Below are 21,224 nucleotides of genomic sequence, written 5' to 3'. Positions count from 1 at the left end.
GAAACGGTCAAACCGACGAACCTAAGAACACAAAACACACTTTACAAAACACAACAGAGAAAATTGAACACTAAGCAACACGAACCCTACCAAAATCTGGGGGTGATTATAGTAATTTATAAAAAATAAAAAAGTATTGGCCTGAAAAATAACCGTGATGTTCTAATCTGTATCATTTTGCTCAGTATAATTCATAAATGTATACGTATGTTACTGTGCTAACACATAGCATGAAAAACAAATGAATAAATCAGCACCAACAAACACTTCGCTTGTTAGTAGACATGCATGTGTTAATATTTAAACAATAAAGCGTTGCGTTTTAAAATATACCCTTTAAATTAATCGAAATATTAGTAACATGAAGGCGTCATTGTATGCAAATGTACATTTAACATTATGGAATTACTATGTGACCATGCCAAGTTTAGAAAAATCGAGAAATAACTGACCGAGAAAAAATAAACAAAATAATAAGTTAAACGTAAAATCAGTATACATCTCTTACGAATTGAGTACAACTATTTCATCACTCCAGTAGAACCTAAAAACAAAAAGTTTCAGCAGAATTTAATATCAAAAGGATTTTAGAAATGATCAATTCAATGTGGTCATCATTTGACTAAATAATAACATCAAGTTGGGTGCGTATCATGATGCTTTAAGTTCCAATTATTTAAAGGTGCAAGCTTTATCTCTACTTAATAGTTTCGCATTAGGGAGCTATTATAGAAGATAACGATACTTTCAACTTTGCAAGCAACTTTTTATTAGACGGTTTCTTTTGTTTAATTATTTATTTCGGCATACTTTTTTCAATTTTCCATAAAATATCGTAATAACACTGGCTTCATATTTAATTGATTTTGTCGATACATACACAACGAAACTCTTCTGCAACCTATGGAAACTTATTAAAACGTTTTTAATTTTCTTTGTGCGCTCTTCATTCGGGCACACTCTTATTATATGGTCAAACTGACCCACAAGGAAAAGATATGTCGATTAGTCTTCTAGAAAGTGAATTAACGTCGTTAGAGTTTGAAGCGTCTTTAGAAACGTAAAAACTAGTGGAAACAAACAAGGTGTAAAATCTAAAGTGTTATCTCGTTTGGAGATGAACTGTTACCTATCGGATGAGAGCAGTGGGCATTACATCTTGACTAGGTCGAACTAAGCCCATATTTCACCTTCCGGTGTCTTCTGGAAAGAGGCCATGTGAAGTTCGATGCGCTTATTATTCGGCAATGGACATTTGAGCGCATTGACAGGACATTTGAGCGAAAAAAAAAGGACGTTTGAGCGCCAAAGTATAGGACATTTGAGGGCCTAAATTTTAGGACATTTGAGCGAAAATAAGAATAAGCGTAGGACATTTGAGCGAAAACAAGTCTTGGATAGAGAATTGTCTTATTGGCAATCATACCACATTTTCTTACGAATATAGTTCATTAAATGAGGAGTTTACCAACAAAAAGATTAAAACATATTTTAATTGTAAAAAACAAAGCACTAAAAACAAAGCACAGTCATAAAACAGGAGTTTACCAACAAAAAGATTAAAACATCTTTTAATTGTAAACAAAGCACTAAAAACAAAGCACTGTCATAAAACATAAAACTCGGCAACGGCATTATTTACAAGTCTGTTCGGGCTTCATTACATCATTATGTCTAACCTTAAGTCGCGTTATGAAAATGGTTAATATAGAAATACTGTAATTATATTTTGTATGATCGGACAAGTTCATTTTCTTTTCGCTCGATTTATTCGGATGGCATTCTTTTGATTGGATTTGGATATTGAATATTTTACGATGGTTTATTTATTAGTATTTTACGGTATCGACTAAACATTTGATGAATAAATGTGTGATTAGAAGTGTTAGATAAATGGATCCATCGTGTAATTATCCTGACACAAAGGATTTTTTAATAAGACTATTTAGTAATGACCATATTAGCTATAAAATATAACTAACTAATTATACTAATGTGAATTTTATGTTTCTAATAAATCCAGAGAGGTAACGAAGGTATCTTATTGGATAATATGTGTGTGATAATAGTTAAAAAATATATATATATAGCACCACTCGTTTCAAAAAAACTAAATAATAAGTTGAATATCATGTCCATAAGATTTTATTTAATGTGAAGATGAGTTTATAGCAGAAAAATCCTTATACGGGACTAAGGTGTCAAACGGATTTTCGCTTATTTTTCCAAATTAACAAATCAATTCAGATATCTTTTAAATTTCTGTTGAACAGTTTTATTATTGGGTATAATTCCCTGCTCGTGCCGTCGACTGTTATCTCAGCACATTTAAATAGAGATATCAATATTGCTAAAAATAAGTATTACATGTAGCAGTTATCATGTTAGATATTCCACTGGTCCTAAACTTAAATTTTGAATTCAGATATCAATTGTTGACGAGACTATTAAAATATATATAGTCATCTAAGAAATCAAATATCCAGCATTTCACACCATGCAAACGAAGTTGTCAGTATTCCTTTCGGAACGCCTCTAGTGGGGATATTTCAGTCAAAACACCAATAGGTGACATGTTGCAAGACAGATTATGTAAATCTTAAGGTATGTCCCTAACCATCATAGCCTGTTTTTGCAGTACCGATAACCTTGTATTCCCCTTCAGTTACGGAGATATGTTTTCCACCGGCGGGTTACCGAGGAGTTTTCGAAAAAGTCTGAAAAATGGGTACACCTAGTGTTTTATAGTCAGTACTGCAGTATAGTCATAAAACTTTAATTATTTTGAATATACATATTTTAATGAAATCGATTTAACATGCTTTAGATATACAGACAAAATAAGTACACCCCGACATCCTAAATAAGACTGTAATGTACAATTTTAAATAAGCCTAATGTATACATGTATGAAACATGTATAAACAAGTTCTAAAACCCTAGTGATGTTTCAAATGTTTTACTTTCAGAGTCATCAGATCTGTAACCATGGTAAAAGCTCCTCTTCCTTTAGAGCTCAATTATCTTGTGACGTTTCTAATTCTAAACTTGTAAACCTTAATTCTATTTTTGCAAGCTTTATTGTTATCATAACGGAACTGTTCGTTCGTTTTATCGCATTTTGCGAGCTGAGAAGACCTGGCCTGTCGGTCATTACATTTTACTCAGTAATTGAACTCAAAACGCCAAATCCATGAATTTGATTGGTTGATTCCTGAGATGAGAACGAATAACGTACTCCAAATTTTATGACCGTTAGCCCAGGTGTTAGTCACTCTAACCTAAACTGGCACTGAAAGCCTTACATTTCTTTCTACCCTATAAATATGTTCACATTGCGGATATGTTGGGAAAATATTCTAATTTGAAAGAATTTAGATAAACAACTATGTTGGGTCAACAAATTTAAGCAATATCTAAACTATAGATATGAGATTTTTATATTAGTCATTTATAGGGATACCAATACATATGGGTGTCAATGAGACAGCTCTCCATCCAAGTCACAATCTGTAAACCATTTAAGGTCGAAGAACGGCCTTCAACACGGTGTCAATGCTCTTCTGCACTTGACTCATCAATGCGAACAGTTACTGTAGATTTCGTATATAATTGAATTATTTGTGGGTTTTTTTTCTTTAATTTGCTTATGACCTTTCAATGATTGTATTGCAGTTGAAACTGCTTAAGACAGAAAAATAATAAATGAAATGAACTCAGATCTTTGATTTGGAATTTTTCTTAAAGGAGAGAAGAAGAACAAAACGCCATTGATTTTCTCGTTTGAATTGATTAACATTTGTCATACCAGTGCCGTTTATAGCTTGCTATGCGTTACGGGTTTTGCACATTGTGGAAGTTCGCATACGATAACCTATAAAAGAGGTACGAAAGATATCAAAGGGACAGTCAAACTCATAAATCTAAACCAAACTAACAACGCCATGGCTAAAAATGAAAAAGACAAATAGACAAACATTAGTACACATGACACAACATAGAAAACTAAAGAATAAACAACACGAACCCCACCAAAAACTAGGGGTGATCTCAGGTGCTCCGGAAGGGTATAATAAGCAGATCCTGCTCCACATGTGGCACCTGTCGTGTTGTAAGCTGTAACTGAGTGGTAGTTGTTTGTATATGTGTTATATGTTTGTTGTTCGTTCTTTTTTTGTGCATTTAAGTTAGGTTAGTTAGTTCAGTTTTCTCGTATGAATTGTTTTAATTGTCATTTCGGGGCGTCTTATAGCTGACTATGCGGTATTGGCTTTGGTAATTGTTGATGGCCGTACGGTGATCTATAGTTGCTAGTTTCTGTGTCATTTTGGTCTGTTGTGGAGTGTTGTCTCATTGGCAATCATACCACATCTTCTTTTTGTATATAGCTGTTATCCTTTTACGTCAGTGCTTTCTAGTGTAGAATTGTCTCATTAGCAATCATAACACATCTTCATATGTTTTTTTATGCTAACTGTACTAGTTACTTCAATCAAAGTTCAACTTACAAATAAAATCATGTTTTTATAGACGGGGTAATTTTATTAATATTTATAAGGAATCGGGCTTCGTTTTTGTAAAAGTCAATCACCAATATTTTTACTTGTGAATTTTAAATTTGTTGCATTAAAGCTGAAAAGAAATAAACACAAGATCGAAATTATAACATGCACCGTCAGCATTTTTTAACAAATGGGTTCTTTAAAATTATCTTAATAGAATTATTCAACAAAAAGAATTATAGAACCTTAAAAATTTTAATCGTTTGTTCAGAATATAAATCAATTCTTAAACGCATCACATTTTGATTTAATTATATATCTTCTGTTCAGTTATATAAATCGCGTATTAATTTAGTTATATTTCTCTGATTTAGCTAAATAACGAAGTTTTTAGATTACAAAGCATGGTATAGCGTGCAGTTAAAAATACGGGGCAAGAATTGATTCCCTTAGAATACCAGAGAGCCAGTAAACGGAAGGTCAGAATTGTGACAGTATTCCAAACTAAAGTGTTTTTCTATCGTTTTAATTATCAACTTGATAATCAATTAGTCGCTAATTGGAAAATTGTCTACATAAATACTCGAAATGACATTTGGATTGCATGCAATTAATTGACTACCAATTTGTATAAGCGGATCTCCGGAGAATAGAATTAATAAGTAATATAAGGGCAAAACTGATTGAAATTCATGGCACTTCGTCCTCCTAATATCTAGTTTGTTGTCTCCCGAGGTCTGACTTCATATTGGCGACAATGTAGTCCGCCTATCAATCTCCAGTTTTACGTGTTTGATCTCATTTCAATAAAGTAGTTAAAAGGTTTACTGCTCGGTTGTAATTAACTAGTTAGTGTTTATAGCCGATATCATTTAGATCTTATTATTTTTGAATACAGATTGATATGGGAAGGCAATTGAAGTAGACACTGTCAACAAAGTTATTCAGTGTTTAACGTCACATCTATTCATATCGCATTAGCTTTTTATGATTGAAATACGATTTTTGTCCATACATATTGTTTAATTTCTATTAGTAAAAGATTCACGGTGAATCAAATTTCCAATTAGAATCTAATTAAATAATCTTTTCAAAGCGTCGGCATGGAAACCAACCTTTCTTCCGTATTCCGCTTCCATTCGGATTTTGTAAATGGTATTTGTTTTGCATTTGTACATACTTCAATTGTTTACAAGAATACAGTCATAACGGTTGTTTGGAAAACAAAGAACGGAAGAAAAAAACACACGACTAAATATGATTACAAGGATAAAAATTGGTTCTAAAATAAGGAAATACTCTGGATTGATGTTTCAAAGTGATGCACACGTACAGAATGGAATTTTGATGTTGTTAACTTTATATACTTTACCTTATCATATGAATATAGTCTCTTTCTAGAAATTTTCCACCATAAAGTATAACAAAAATAATGCCCTCTGAGGCATATGTACTAATATTTTGCTCATTGATGAAGATTATACGGTGAGCACTTCCCTTTATGCCATGGTGTTAACACCGGAAAGAAGAAGAAATGTCTATCTGTGGTATTAAAAAAACACGTTGAAAAAGATTTTGTGTGATGTTGACAAGTAACATTTTATGTGTTGATTCCGAGCTTACAGATAAACAGCCAAATACAAGGTTAAATAGCAAATTGTTTTTTTATGCACTGTTATGCAATTTTCTTTTTTCAACAGTTGAAAACGAGACTACCCCTACATAAAGTGAAAATTTAAGACTGGAAGTAAAATAAAATCAAACCAAACCAAACCAAAGCAGTGAAACGATTCAGTCATAACGTTTAATATAATTTGCAATGAAGAGAAAAACGATGAAAACAAATCTCTGTCATAAAAACGCAGACAAAACGTATAATTTTAAAATTAATAAAAAGAAATAATCATGAATTATATGAATGTATTGAGTGTCAAACGAGTCAATTTGTGTGAACTCTCTGCGGAGAAATATCTAGTTATAACCTGGAATCAATCGTAACGACCTATTACAAAAATAAAGCATTAACTGTAACAAATGTTGTAAATATGGCGCCCAGAGAGACGAAACTCTAGCTCAACATCTCGTATCAATTGTCAACTCTATAATTACTAATCTCAGCTTATCCAAGGGCAAAAAGCAGGAATTTGGATTTGAAGGTAAACTCCTGGGAACCCAATACAATTTTTGAAATTAAAAGTTTTTATGCATTGAAAAGTGATAGCTTTTATCATTTCTTCCGAAGTTCTGGTCCAATGCTAGAGAATCTCGAAGGAACGAAGAATGGTAGCTAGCGTTAATGATACATGAACATATTGTTTAGCGCTGACTTGTTAATTAACTAGCTAAAGTAGAGAGGTTTCATTATATGAAGTGCTTATTATCGGCAATAAACCCGTTTTCATATTACAATCCATTATTATTCTACATAGATGATTGCTCAAAGATCATATCAAGTTAAATGTTGTGTTTTACAGGCACAAATAAATTTGATTGAATGATTAAATCTGAGTTCCGAGATTTAAAGCTCGTCATCAACAATTCCCTGGGACGTTTACCTCAGACATCCAATCTCTTGCTGATACGTTTATTAAAATGCATTAAAATTTAACACATCTTGATAATGTTAGTCAAATACCGACATATAGGATAAGTCCAATCTGTAGGGTACAATTCAAAGCGTAATATATATCTGTACAGGCATATGCCATCACTTTACAACATTTTATAGTGGTGATATTGTATCAACGTCGTCAACTGTGGACTATTTGATGACACAGTAGGGCTTCCTTTACTATAAGATAAGTTCTTGGTTTTTTTTAAATGTAAGCCAATGAATTGTCAGAAAAGTAAATGGACAAAATGAAAAATTGAAATAACAAAAAATACCGAAATACAAAGAAATTCACAACGGATAGTGTCTTATCCTGATAGGTTTTTATAAAACAAATATGATATATTTATTGAGCTAGCACAACTGTGTGTACTTAGTAAAAGATGGAGCGTATATACTAAATTCATTTGACATTTGTATCTTATTTATTGTCCTAAATATGAATGAAATATTCGTCACTGAAAATTAAGCAACCATCAGTTAACGAACTTGATTTGTTAGTCACCTTGTCAACTTAAACCTTAAGTAACTTGTTTTGTGTTGTATGTAGCACGGTAAATGTACACCTTCTTTGGCTTTGCAACATGGTTATCTTCTTGTACAATTGATGCGACTTCTTTTTTTTCTATATCTATCTGATAACTTCGGTGATTTTCGTTCGTTACGTCAGCAGTCTGAGCAGAGACAATTTATCAAAACATGATCTCGAGTTCCAATATTTAAATCAATGGAGGTATTTGTACGGAATTGCAGATCTCATTTTTATTATATTTTATAATTTGAAAAGTATACTTATGTAGACATATTGTAAAAAGAAATTATTCACATGTTAGGCCACACCAATTTAATTCCTTGTTCGACGAAAAACGAAAAAAATATACTATGTTCCCGCCTTAGTGAACAGGAAAAAAGAACACTTCAAATCAAAGTACATGTGGTAAATCAGTGTTTTGCCATCTTATTTTGATAAATACTGTCAAAAATATTATGTTATGTTTTCAGAAAAAATAGTATCGCTCGCCTTTAAATTTTAAGCTTCGCCTGAAATGTTTGTATTTTTTTTTTATATTTTTTTCAAATTGCTTGCTCGCCCCAATTCTTGGAGTAGAACAAGAAATTTAATCGGTGTGGCCTTATTGGTGTTGAGATAGACAGTTGAAGTCTGAGAAACATAATTAATAAAGTATACGTATTTTTTTCTAAGGAAAATGAATGATAAATGGTAATTCTTTATCACATACCAGGTTACAACGTTCAATTCTTTACACATTGAAAAAGTCACAACTGTCTTTTAAAAAATATATTAGGACATTGCTAACAGCAGTGTAAAAATAATCTGTCGTTTTTCCTATTTACGGCAAATTTTGGGGTCTCATTAATCTAACGTTAGCTAATGGTTTGTCATCTGAGGAGTCGTTTTACTGCGGGTATGGAAATACAATGCTGTTTATAACTTTGTAATTAGTTATTGCTACTGACAGAATCGCGTAATAAAATAACGAGGAAAATAAATTTCCGTACATTTCCTATCTCTTCATTCAATTTTTGGCGTATTAGGTTCTAATCAATGTGTTTAGCTCGTAAAACTCGTACAGATAACACACAGCTAGTTTGTCCACAGTGACAACACTTTTAATTAATATTTCAAATTAAATAAGGTATTGTTTAATCAATAATAGAATTACGCTTCGAGAAGATCTGACTTGAGTATATATAGACAAGTGTTCGTGGTTTAAACATGTTTAATGATAAATAAATTTCTGCATAGACTGCAACAGGAAAACAGGAAGTTGTGATGGTGAAAAGTAAAATCACAAAAATATTGAACTCCGAGGAAAATTCACAACGGAAAGTCCCTTATCAAATGGCAAAATAAAAGCTCAAGAATATTAAACGAATGGATAAAAACTGTCATATTCCTGATTTGATACAGCCATTTTCTTATGTAGAAAATGGTGACATAAGAAAATGGTGGATTGAACCTAGTTTTATAGCTAGCTGAACCTCTCATTTGTATGATAGTTGCATCAATTCCATCATATTGACAACGATGTGTGAACAAAACAAACATACATAATAGGTAAAAATATCAATGATACAGCAGTCACAAACATACAAACATGTTACAAAGAAGCTCAAAATGGCATGTAGACCAAGCATATAAGTAAAAACTAAAGACAAGAATACACACATTTACCATAGTGCAATAACACAATGACGGGATGTATAAGTACAGCGCCACGTCATATATGTAACGAAGAAAGATAAAAAGGCATATAGGCAATCTGGGTTTTATAGCTAGCTAAAGTTCTCACTTCTATAGCAGTTGCCTAGGGGGTTACTTTTTAGGTGTTCGGAAATGAATCGATACCGAACACGCATACATGGACTTGTGGATTCATAGATTGTAACACGGAAACAGACCCGGGGAGGGTGCATTAAACTAGAGGATTCATAAACTGCGACAGGGACGAGGGTGGTCGGGGCAATAAACTGGAGGATCGATACATATTTTGTTTGTTAACTATATTTTGTTGAAGTTGATACTCTCCCTATTCACGCATGCATTAGAGCTTTTTGAAGTTGAAATTTGTTTAAACCTGTGTTGAATAAACGATAAAGCGTAATAAAAAGCTATAACAGAAATACCTGACTCTAAGGAAAATTAAGAGTTTTAAGTCTATTAAAACTATCATAATCAAACGTTAGCAACAAACGGAACGAATAAATAGATATGTTTCTGACTTGGTATAGGCATTTTTTCTAAGAAAATGGTGGGTTATACCTGGTTGTATGGCTAGCTTAACTTCTCACTTGTAGGAAAGATGCGTAGGTGGTACTTTTATGTGTTTAGAGATGAAACGATACCGAAAACGCATACATGGACTAGTTGCCTCTTAAAGGTGTTTTATATATTTTTCATTACAATAACTTCTCGAATGGCCCGATGTTTCGACTACTGTTTTGCAACAAAGCACTATGATGTTGATTTTTGTTGCAAAACAGATTTCCTCATATTTGTTGTCCTTGTGCATCCAGATATATTGTGTGCATGAACATATTAATTCCGAACAAAATCAAATGACCAAAAGCCCTATTATAAACAACAACTATAAGTTAGTTCTTAATTGTTCATGAGGAAGGGGCGAAAGGCGTGAGCTCCTTTTACAACATTTCAAAACTTTTTCTAACACTAGTAAAATTTATCAAACAAATAAAGGACGGTCGCTTCAAGAATTATAAGAAAATATATATTTGTTTGGATGAAATTTATTAATAATCAAACTGAATAACTGGACTAAACAGCGTTAGATGCATGTAGATGTTGGTATCAGAATACATGTATTATGATCCTTGAAGGAAAATATTATTGAAGCAAATAGCCTTAAGACTTCGATGCTTCTAAGCTTTACATATGGAAACATGCTATGTTTTTTCAATGTCTCACTCGAATCAAGACGAGATATGCGAGCTATTGGGACGCCATATATCAGATAACTTTTACATATTATACTTAAACAGCTTCTTTTCTGTTCCTTTAGCCTATATATACGTGACTCATATCGATATTATCACGGATGGCTGGTGCAGAACAATTACTGGCGATAGTATCACGCATACTATTTACTTGTATTTACAACAAAGTATATAATAAAGGTCGGTATTGTTGTCTTATTATTTATGATACATACATCATTAACATCCAATTATGAAAGGTGACTTAATGATTTAACAAATATATTATTCGAGATTCCCTCGGGAGTACGTCGTGCTCCCTTCGCTGTCATATAATAGTAATAGCAATGTAAAATATAGTTCTTAATTTACCATTTTCTAATATTTACCTTGAAATGTAAACACCAATTTGCGAAAATATGATAGTTTAATTCAGCTTACAGTAATCACGAATAATTATAAAATGTCGTCTGCTTGTCACGAGATTACAAATGCGACTAGTTATACTTAATCATCAAATGAGTTGATCAAAATAAACATACGATCGGGCACAAGTCAAATCAAAGCAGATCCCCTAGAAACATCCATAATTTTAATGTTTGTAAGATCAAGGAATACCTATGTCACCTGGGAAATTTGCGACAAATGACTGTCAATTACCCTGATTGGCCGATACAGTAAAATACAGGTGATCACCACGTGCATTAACAATTACCTGAATTATTTATATTCTATTGTTTTCCGTTGGACCTTTTAATTCCCTATCAAATATGTTTCGTAATTAAAAAACTAATTTAACGATGCTTTTCAATATTTTGACAATAAACATAAGTGTTAGATTTTAATAATGACAAAATGAATAATAAGACTGTTAGGCAAAGTAAAGATCGCAGTCACGAACGGAATAGTACATCAAAACACTCAAGCTAACTGTTCATTTAATATACCAAGTGTTACTATCTCTGCAAAAATCATTTCTTTTCATTTAAACATTTGCTCCTACACCATTGCATATCAATCAGACCACAGAAAAAACCGTGACAAAAACACACGCACAAAAAGAGGTGCATTTAGGTCTTATTTAATGTAAAAAAAAATCATTGAAACAGAAATAAATTTAATGTTCTTTAGTACAGTACACGTTCACCTATCAATAAGTCCGAATAAAGGGGGGAAATTAAGGAACATCTATTTTAGATATTTTTATATAAAGTTGACGAAATTGAGGATTAGCTTGCTGTTTAGCCTGCTTACACCATTGGCATCAGTGAATGCCTGAAAGAAAGAGTATAAGTTTTGATAAACTCATACCTCTTGGTTTATGAAAGACCAAATGTGAACGTAATTATGTACCCCAGTCACGGGTGAAGGAACTGATTATACCACCAATAAAATCTCTGAAATGGTAAAACTTTTCATTTACAATTAAAAGCTACTTATTTTATTCAAACCAGGGACGTATATATAAGTCCTTGTTCAAACGTATCGGTTCCACGCAAAACAAAAAAGTTGACAATTTGTAAGAGAGGCTGCAAAGGTACTTTGGAGTAGTGATTTATATTTTTTTGTATTTATTAAAAATGAAACTCTTGTAACAAAATAACTCTTTATCGGTGTCCTTTTTCCCCTCAGTTAACAAATAATTAATTATCTGCCCAAATTAATATCGTTTAAACAGCATTAACAAACACGTTGACCAAAAATAATTATATTACAGTACACCAGGACAATGACACAGAAATAAAATGAAAATATGTACGCTTACGCAAATCTAACAAAACACTATACTTTTTGAGTCTGAGTCTACCCGAGTTGTTTGTCATGCATTAATATAACATAATACCTCAGTCGCAAAAGATCAACCATACTACCTGTACCAAGCAAGTCGAGACGACATCACTAATGCCGTTGTATATGGAAGTAATCTGGACCTGTACCACGCAAGTCGAGACGACATCACTAATGCCGTTGTATATGGAAGTAATCTGGACCTAAGTTATTGACTGAACATCCAAATTTATAGGTCAAGGTATATATATACTATATTTACTTGATATCATTTGATTTTCAGAGTATTTTTTTTCTGATCCCAAAAGTGCCTGTGGTATAGAAATGAGGTAATCTATTGATACCGATATGCAGTGTGGTATCCGTTTTGCTGTACTTTGTAATGTTTTAATTTGCAGCTACATCCTGTCAGAATGAAATGTACAATTCAATGCACAGTTTAAGAGAGTAACACACCATTTCACTTTTAAAAACCCTTACAACAACTGTACTGATAAGTCGTTGAGAGTTCAACTGTTTATTGGTATAGACCTCCGGAGAGGGTAACAAACTGAAAATACAAAATAACAAACATAAGCATACTAGTGAGTCAATAAATGTCAAAAAATAGTACATTCACAAAGAAAATGGTTACATAGTTCGATACAAGTAACTCTTGTACACTACACTTCGAAAAACAACATCAATATATCAGAAAAAGGTTACACGTAAGTATCTATATATGCAATAAAAATGACAGGTTGCATATGTCATTGACTGTAGTTTTCATATCGTGCACGATGAAAAATTTACACACGTTAAAATTGTGCGTACTGTAGTTCTAGAAAATTCGAGCGTGACCCTTGTCTACATCGATAAAACACAAAAAATAACCCTAATATGTGGGATTGACAAACAATGAATGGAATTTAAGGGGCAAATGCATACATAAAAAATACAAACAGTACTGTAAATTCACAGCGGCAATATTTTTCATGTCGTGCGTAAATCAGCACCAATAATCAAAAATGAGTTTGCATAAAATGTATAGGTCAACAATATGCACAAAGATATAAACAAGAGGCTCTCAAGAGCCTGAATCGCTCACCTTAATTCTTTTGGTTAAATCTCTCATCAATGATTATTTTGGCTTTTCAATTTATTTAAATGTTTTTTGGATCGTCCTATTTTCTTCAAAAGCAAAAAAAAAATCATTTTCTCCTATGTTCTATTTTAGCCATAGAAGCTATGTTTCTTGACATACAAGGAAATAAAATATAAAATTTATACTAGATACTATGACACTTATTTAGTCTAAGTTTGGCTGAAATTGATACAGCAGTTTCAAAGGAGAAGATTTTTTAAAGTAAGTCAACATGATGAACAAATTGTGAAAAAAGTCTTTAAAGGGCAATAACTCCTTAAGGGGTAAATTTACAATTTTGGACAGATAGACTTATCTGTAGATCTTACTTTGCTGAACATTATTGCTCACTTTACAATTTATCTCTATCTATAATAATATTCAAGATAATAACCAAAAACAGCAAAATTTCCTGAAAATTATCAATTCAGGGGCAGCAACCCAACAACAGGTTGTCTGATTCATCTGAAAATTTCAGGGCAGATAGATCTTGACCTGATAAACAATGTAACCCAATGTCAGATTTTCTCTAAATGCTTTAGTTTTTGAGTTATAAGCCAAAAACTGCATTTGACCCCTATGTTCTATTTTTAGCAATGGCGACCATATTTGTTGATAGATCAAAACTTCGGATACAATTTATAAACTAGATACCCTAAGGAACATTCAGTTAAAGTTTTGAAGTATTTGGCCCAGTAGTTTCAGGAGAAGATTTTTGTAAAAGATTACTAAGATTTACGAAAAATTGTTAAAAATTGACTATAAAGGGCAATAACTCCTAAAGGGGTCAACTTACCATTTCGGTCATATTGACTTATTTGTAAATCTTACTTTGCTGAACATTATTGCTATTTACAGTTTATCTCTATCTATAATAATATTCAAGATAATATCCAAAAACAGCAAAATTTCCTTAAAATTATCAATTCAGGGGCAGCAACCCAACAACAGATTGTCTGATTCATCTGAAAATTTCAGGGCAGATAGATCTTGACCTGATTAACCGGGCCAGGTGAGCTAAAAATGAGCACACATATAAAAGGTAAACTTACGTTAGTGGTGGATAAAACTTCAAATAGAAAAAAAACAACGTGCTTCAGTTTTGACAGATATCGAGGGATAAAAGAGACTGGGGAGTGAAATGATACAAAAAGGACAACATGGTCAATTCGGCACTTTACCAAAACAGTACACCAACTCTTTGAAGGGCCAGTAGGTCACCTGCCCTAACTACCCTACCTCATTTTTTCAGCTACATTATACGTTGCTTGAACTAGATTCTGGTGAATCATAGTACAGGAATTACCTTTTGTATGTATGGTCAAACGCAAAATAACAAAAATACCAAACACCGAGGAAAGTTCTTAACGAAAAGTCCCTCAGCAAATGGATAAATAAAAAGATCAAACACATTAATTGATAACAACTGTCATGTTCCTGGCTTATTACCGGTATTTTCTTATGTAGAAATTAGTGGATTAAACCTGTTTTTTTTAGCTAGCTAAACATTTCATTTGTATGACAGTTACATAAATTCAGTTATATTTACAACGATGTGTGAACAAAACAAACATATGTAATAGGTAATAATGTAAAATAAATAGGGTTACAGCAGCAAACATTGTGTTAAATTCTTATTCACTATAAAAATGAATATATCACAAAAAAGAACAAAAAGGTATATAGACAAATCCCATTAGTAAAATTAAAAGACAAAAATACAGAAATTTACCATAGCACAATTACACAATGACAGGATATATATGCACTGATCCACGTCAAATGAATATTATCAAAAATAGACACCATAAAAGTTATAATTTAAACAAAGACAAATTAACGAAATCATATTACAGGTATTATCTCTATTTATGGTAAAAAGTAAAATAAAAAACAAAACCTACCATACTCGGAGGAAAATTCTAAACGGAAAGTTCTTAAACAAATGGCAAAATAAAAAATATCAAACATACAGCAATGGATAACAGTTCTCATATCTGACTTAGTACAGGCATTTTCTTATGTTGAAATTAGTAGATTAAACCTGGTTTTATAGCAAGCTAAACATCTTGCTTGTATGACAGTCACATACAATTCAATTATATTGACAACGATGATTAACGATGTGTGAACAAAACTAACAGACATATTTAATCTTAGAGTCCTCAAAAAAAAATAACGTATGCATAAAGTACAATATTATTATGATATATACACGATACACAATTATAAATAGATATTAGTGAAAGAGCATAGTAATTTGCACATGTTATTATTTTATATAAAACTCCAATAACTTATTATATAATCAGGTAAGTCATAAATTATTTATATGTCAATCCAATGTTATTGTTATGTTCCCCTTTCACCATTTAGCAGAAAATGTTTTGTAAAAAGTAAAATATAAAGTATAACGGTTTACAATTTTGACTTTGATGGAGAGTTCTTTCATTGGCATTCATACCTCATCCTCCTATATCTAAATAACAAAAATACTGAGTAAAATTCAAAACAGAAAGTCCTTGATAATATGGTATAATCAAATGTTCAAACAAATCAAACTCATATTTAGCTGCAGAACCGTAGCTTGTATGTCCTTAATTATAATCTATGATCCATAAGTAGTAAAACAAAAATAGCAAAAGGACCTCAGAGTTGCAGTTCAGCAGCTTACTCCTCTGATAATAGTCAACAAACTCATAACAAATATACGTCAAACATTGAGGAGTATTATATGGACGGGATGAAATATAAGAATTGAACCCGTTGTTACTTGTATTCAACATATTTTTAACACTTGTTTGAAAGAACGTTTCAATAAACTTATTTCGTCATGGTTTCTAGAACCGTCTGTCTTGTTTGTAACTAAATATTCCAATAAATAAAATCGAAGGAATAATAGCTTGTTAGTGTTGACACTAATATGAAAACAAATTGTCCATAGTGTATATCTGTCTGTGTGTCCAAAACATCCGTTAATTGACATTAATTGATTTATCAATGTGATTTTATCTTTATATGCCCTGATAATCTATTATTAGTAATATTGATGCATCACCTTTTGTTCGTGAGAGTAATGGATGTCTTGGTAGGAGGCCTTTGTTTGTTTATAATTATGATAAAATCATATCTATACTTAACGGTTCTCCTTTATAACTTTTGCCCTTTACAACGTATCGTTTGAAATGTCAATGTATAGGATTCGATTTGCCTTCTTGTGAAATTAAGGACAAGATCACCAATAAATGCTTTACCGTCTTGTGAAATAAAGGACAATATCACCAATAAATGCTTTACCGTCTTGTTAAATTAAGGACAAGATCGCCAATCAGTGCATTGTCTCCTATGTTAATTTTCAATTCTAAGACAGAGTGTTGTCTTTTCAACTTCAATTTATATATCTGCTATCAAAACTGCATCCCAGCTAAATGCACGGAGTCTTACAAAAATTAGCAAAAAACGCAGAATATGCACAAGAAAACAATTGTTTGGATTTATAAATATTTTGATATGAGCGTCACTAATGAGTCTTATGTAGACGAAACGCGCGTCTGGCGTACTAAATTATAATCCTGGTACCTTTGATAACTATTTTGTCAAGATATATGTATGTAGTGTTTGCCACTAGACGCTTTGCTCTAATCCACCAGTTCAATTAAGTTCGTTCTCCTGCCAATTGTCTGAGGGGAGGTTTTTGTAATTACCAACTGACCCACTAAGCAGAACAAAAAGTATCATGCTACAATGTATATTTTAAAAATGAAATGTATATTTAATTTTTTTATTCGCGCGTCATTGATTAGTCTTTTGTAGACGAAACGCGCGTCTGATATAAATATAAAGTTCCATTCCTGGTATCTATGATGAGTTTACTTACAACCACTGCACGGGTCGATGACACTACTGGTGGAGTTTTAATTCCCCAAAGGTATCATCAATCCAGTAATAAGCACTTCTGTTTTGACTTGAGTTATCATTGATATGTTCATAATTATAAATTAACTGTTAACAAAACTTTGAATTTTTGAAATACTAAGGCTTTTCTACCTCAGAAATAGATTACCTATGCTGTATTTGGCAAAACGTTTAGGAAAGGTTGGTCCTCAATGTTCTTCAACTTCGTATTTTATTTGGCCTTTAAAACATTTGTTTTATTGGAGCGTCACTGGTGGGTCTTTTGTAAACGAAACGCACGTCAGCACTTCTGTTTTGACTTGAGTTATTATTGATATATTCATAATTATAAAGTAACTGTTAACAAAACTTTGAATTTTTGAAATACTAAGGATTTTCTACCCTAGATTACCTTACCTGTATTTGGCAAAACGTTAAGAAATTGTTGGTCCTTTTTAACATTTTTTTATTCGAGTGCAACTGATGAGTCTTTTGTAGGCGATGTCTGGTGTAAATAAAAACTTCTTTCCTGGTATCTATGATGAGTTTATTTACCTTCTTTTTTACAATAATTGTTATATACTTTTTAATACAAGTGTCTTGGAATTTATAAATTTCTGTTTTATCTACATTTTACCACATCAATTGTATGTACCCATCTTTTAAAGGTTGATTGTGCTTTAGCAACATTGACTTACTTTTTTCGAACTAATAAAACAATTATATAAAGGTATAATAAACAGAAATTATATTTTGTATTTTAACAGCATAATACATTTTAATATGGGATTCGGCTTCAATAAAAAAAAAAGTAGAAATAGCAAAATGCATGACCCCATCATTATTTAGTTGACCTTAATGTATACCTGTGTCACAGATGACGATATTTTTTGCCGTACAGCAATATTATCTTTCTTTCTAATAATGCTTGTCGTTCGAGAGCAGCAATGGTGTCCTTGGTTGATCATGAACACATTATCCTTTCGGTTCACCTGATTTTCATGCAGTGATTTGTGTGTTTAATATTTAATTTTTCTGTGAACCATCGTTTGTATTTACGTTATTAGTACTTCATTTGGTCGTGTTGCACTCTCTCTTCAATTAATGGATTTCAACGCGCCCTCTTTATCCTCTAATCTGTTTTAATGATTTAACAAACTGTTATAGTCAGTGACCCTTTGAGAAAATAATAAAGCTTCGACTCGTGAGTTTTTATTGTTCTCTTGATAAATAAAGGCTACAGTAGTATACCGCTGTTCAAAATTCATAAATCGATTAAGGAAAAAAAATCCGGGTTACAAACTAACAGAGTACTTTCATAATGACCAAACGTCTGGAATGCAGCTATGAGAATATAATATTTATCGTTTGTGTACTCTCATAAAAATGCTTGCATATTTGCATTATAGCAGAAATAAAATTTCAATCTCGAATTAAATTCTTGTTTTGTTGTTCTTTAATCAACTTGTTCTCCGAACACATTTAATTTGATTAAAAAACATTCATATTTAATTTGTAGGAATTAAGACTACTCGTCCCATGTTACCAACAAAACTAGTCTGTTAACAGAAACCCTATATAAGTAATCACGAGTTTAACAAAATTGCTAACTTGTGCCAGGCAAATTGATTACTTATTAGATCCAACAGTTTAAACACAGATAACTACGTTTTATCGCCTTTTCAAAGATCATTATTTGAACTAAGATTGGAACAGTAAAGTGTTTTATTAACGGAAGACCCAATCGAGAGTGTACGCGGAAGCCTCGTGCGTGACCTATAATGAGTTGTAATCTGCAGTGAGTGGCCGCTAATCTGATCACTCCGCGAGATAATTCTCGAGAAGGTCTTCTTTAACAAACGTATTGGCTGATTGAAGCATTAAGATGTCTGATGAAGTCGTGTTTCATCAGGGTCAAGATACCTTTTTCAAAGAATCATTATTTTTCAAACAAATTTATATGGGATATAATTCGGTAAAATGCAAAGTGCGTGTCAATTTACTCGGCATTGAGAAAATGATTGTAACATTGTAGTGGCTAAATTAATTTCACTTAATTCAATATGATCAAATAATAACTACAGAATTACAAATAAATGGTAATTTCAACAATAATACAATCTTCGTCTGCTCGATCAACTCTTTTATAATCGTATCATCATTTTTCAAATTTCTTTTCTTTTCTTGAAGAGCAATTTTCATGTTTGAACAAAAATCTGGATGAAATGTACAAAATGTTATGATTTTGCGAGTCCAAAAAGTTCTAGATTTTGTTAATTAAATCATATAACTGTACCGTTCACGAAAACATTATTTTTTTCTATGTTTGAACAAATTTATCAGAATTCGTTATAAATTTATTAAATTCAAGTTCAAATATAATTCTTTATTTGATCAAAAGATGCATATATATTTGTGGGATGCATATGAAATAAAAGTATGTCACCCGCATAGTTTTCTTCCTGTTCTCGTAATGCATTGAAAGTCTTTCAACTCCAAGAATTTATACCTATATACATCCTTTAAATTTTTAAAATACTAAAGCTTTTCTACCTCCGGGATATATTACCTTAGCTGTGTTTGGCAAAACTTTTAGGAATTTTTTGTCTTCAATGCTCTTCAACTCCTTACTTTATTTGTCTTTTTACAAAAAAAATATTCGATCGTCACTTGTGAGTCTTTGGTAGACGAAACGCGCGCCTAACGTAAATATAAATTTCCAATCCTTGTATCTATGATGAGTTTACTTACAACCACTGCACGGGTCGATACCACTACTGGGGGGGGGGGGGGGGGGGTTTAATTCCCCAAAGGAATCACCAGACCAGTAGTAAATAAAGGCAACAGTAGTATATCGATGTTCAAAACTCATAAATCGACAGAAAAAAACAAATACGGGTCACAAACCAAAACCGAGGGAAAAGCATTAAACATAAGAGGAGAATGACAACACAACATTAAAATGTAACACACACAGAGGCAAACTAAGCATTAGACAAAATCCGATGAGGATTACAAATATAACATATCAACTAAATACATGAATTTTGGACAAAAAAGCACCGCGACACGTCTTAAAACAATGTGAATCCACACTCCAGCACTTCTGTGTTGACTTAATTTATCACTGATATGTTCATAATTAAATAAATTTAAATTTTCTGTTAACGAAACTTTGATTTTTGAAGCATCTAGGATAATTTACCTCAGGCATAGATTACCTTAGCTGTATTTGGCAAAACTTTTAGGAATTTTTAGTCCTCAATGATTTTTAACTTCGTACTTTATTCGGTCTTTGTAACATTTTTTTTTTATTCGAGCGTCACTGATGAGTCCTTAGTAGACGAAACGCGCGTCTGGTGTAAATTCAAAATAAATTTCAATACTGGAATCAATGATGAGTTTATTTACATACCGTGTAAGACAGATTTTGTATAGTCTCTTTTAACAAAATACGGTCGTTACCACATCTATGCATTAAACACATTTGTGTGGTTACAACATCTGGCAACTGTCTACACTAAACTCATCATAGATACCATCACTAAATTTTGGAAATACGCCAGACGCGCGTTTCATCTACATAAGACTCACCAGTGACGCTCAAATTCAAAAATGTTTAAAAGGCCAAAATAAAGTACGAAGTTGAAGAACAACTGTATATTAAACTTATGATTTTTGTAGTCTTGTTTTTTTCATATTATTATGTTGCTTACATTGAAGTAAACTTAGTCATTAGTTTTCTATGTTGTGTCTTGTGTGTTGTCTGTTTGTCTTTTTCGTTTTGGTAATGGCGTTGTCAGTTTATATTCGATCTATGAGTTTGAATCTCCCTCTGGTATTTTTTACA

This window comes from Mytilus trossulus, chromosome 3 (assembly GCF_036588685.1).
Source record: "Mytilus trossulus isolate FHL-02 chromosome 3, PNRI_Mtr1.1.1.hap1, whole genome shotgun sequence".
NCBI classification, from domain to species: Eukaryota; Metazoa; Mollusca; class Bivalvia; order Mytilida; family Mytilidae; genus Mytilus; species Mytilus trossulus.
Note: the sequence above shows the minus strand (reverse complement) of the source record.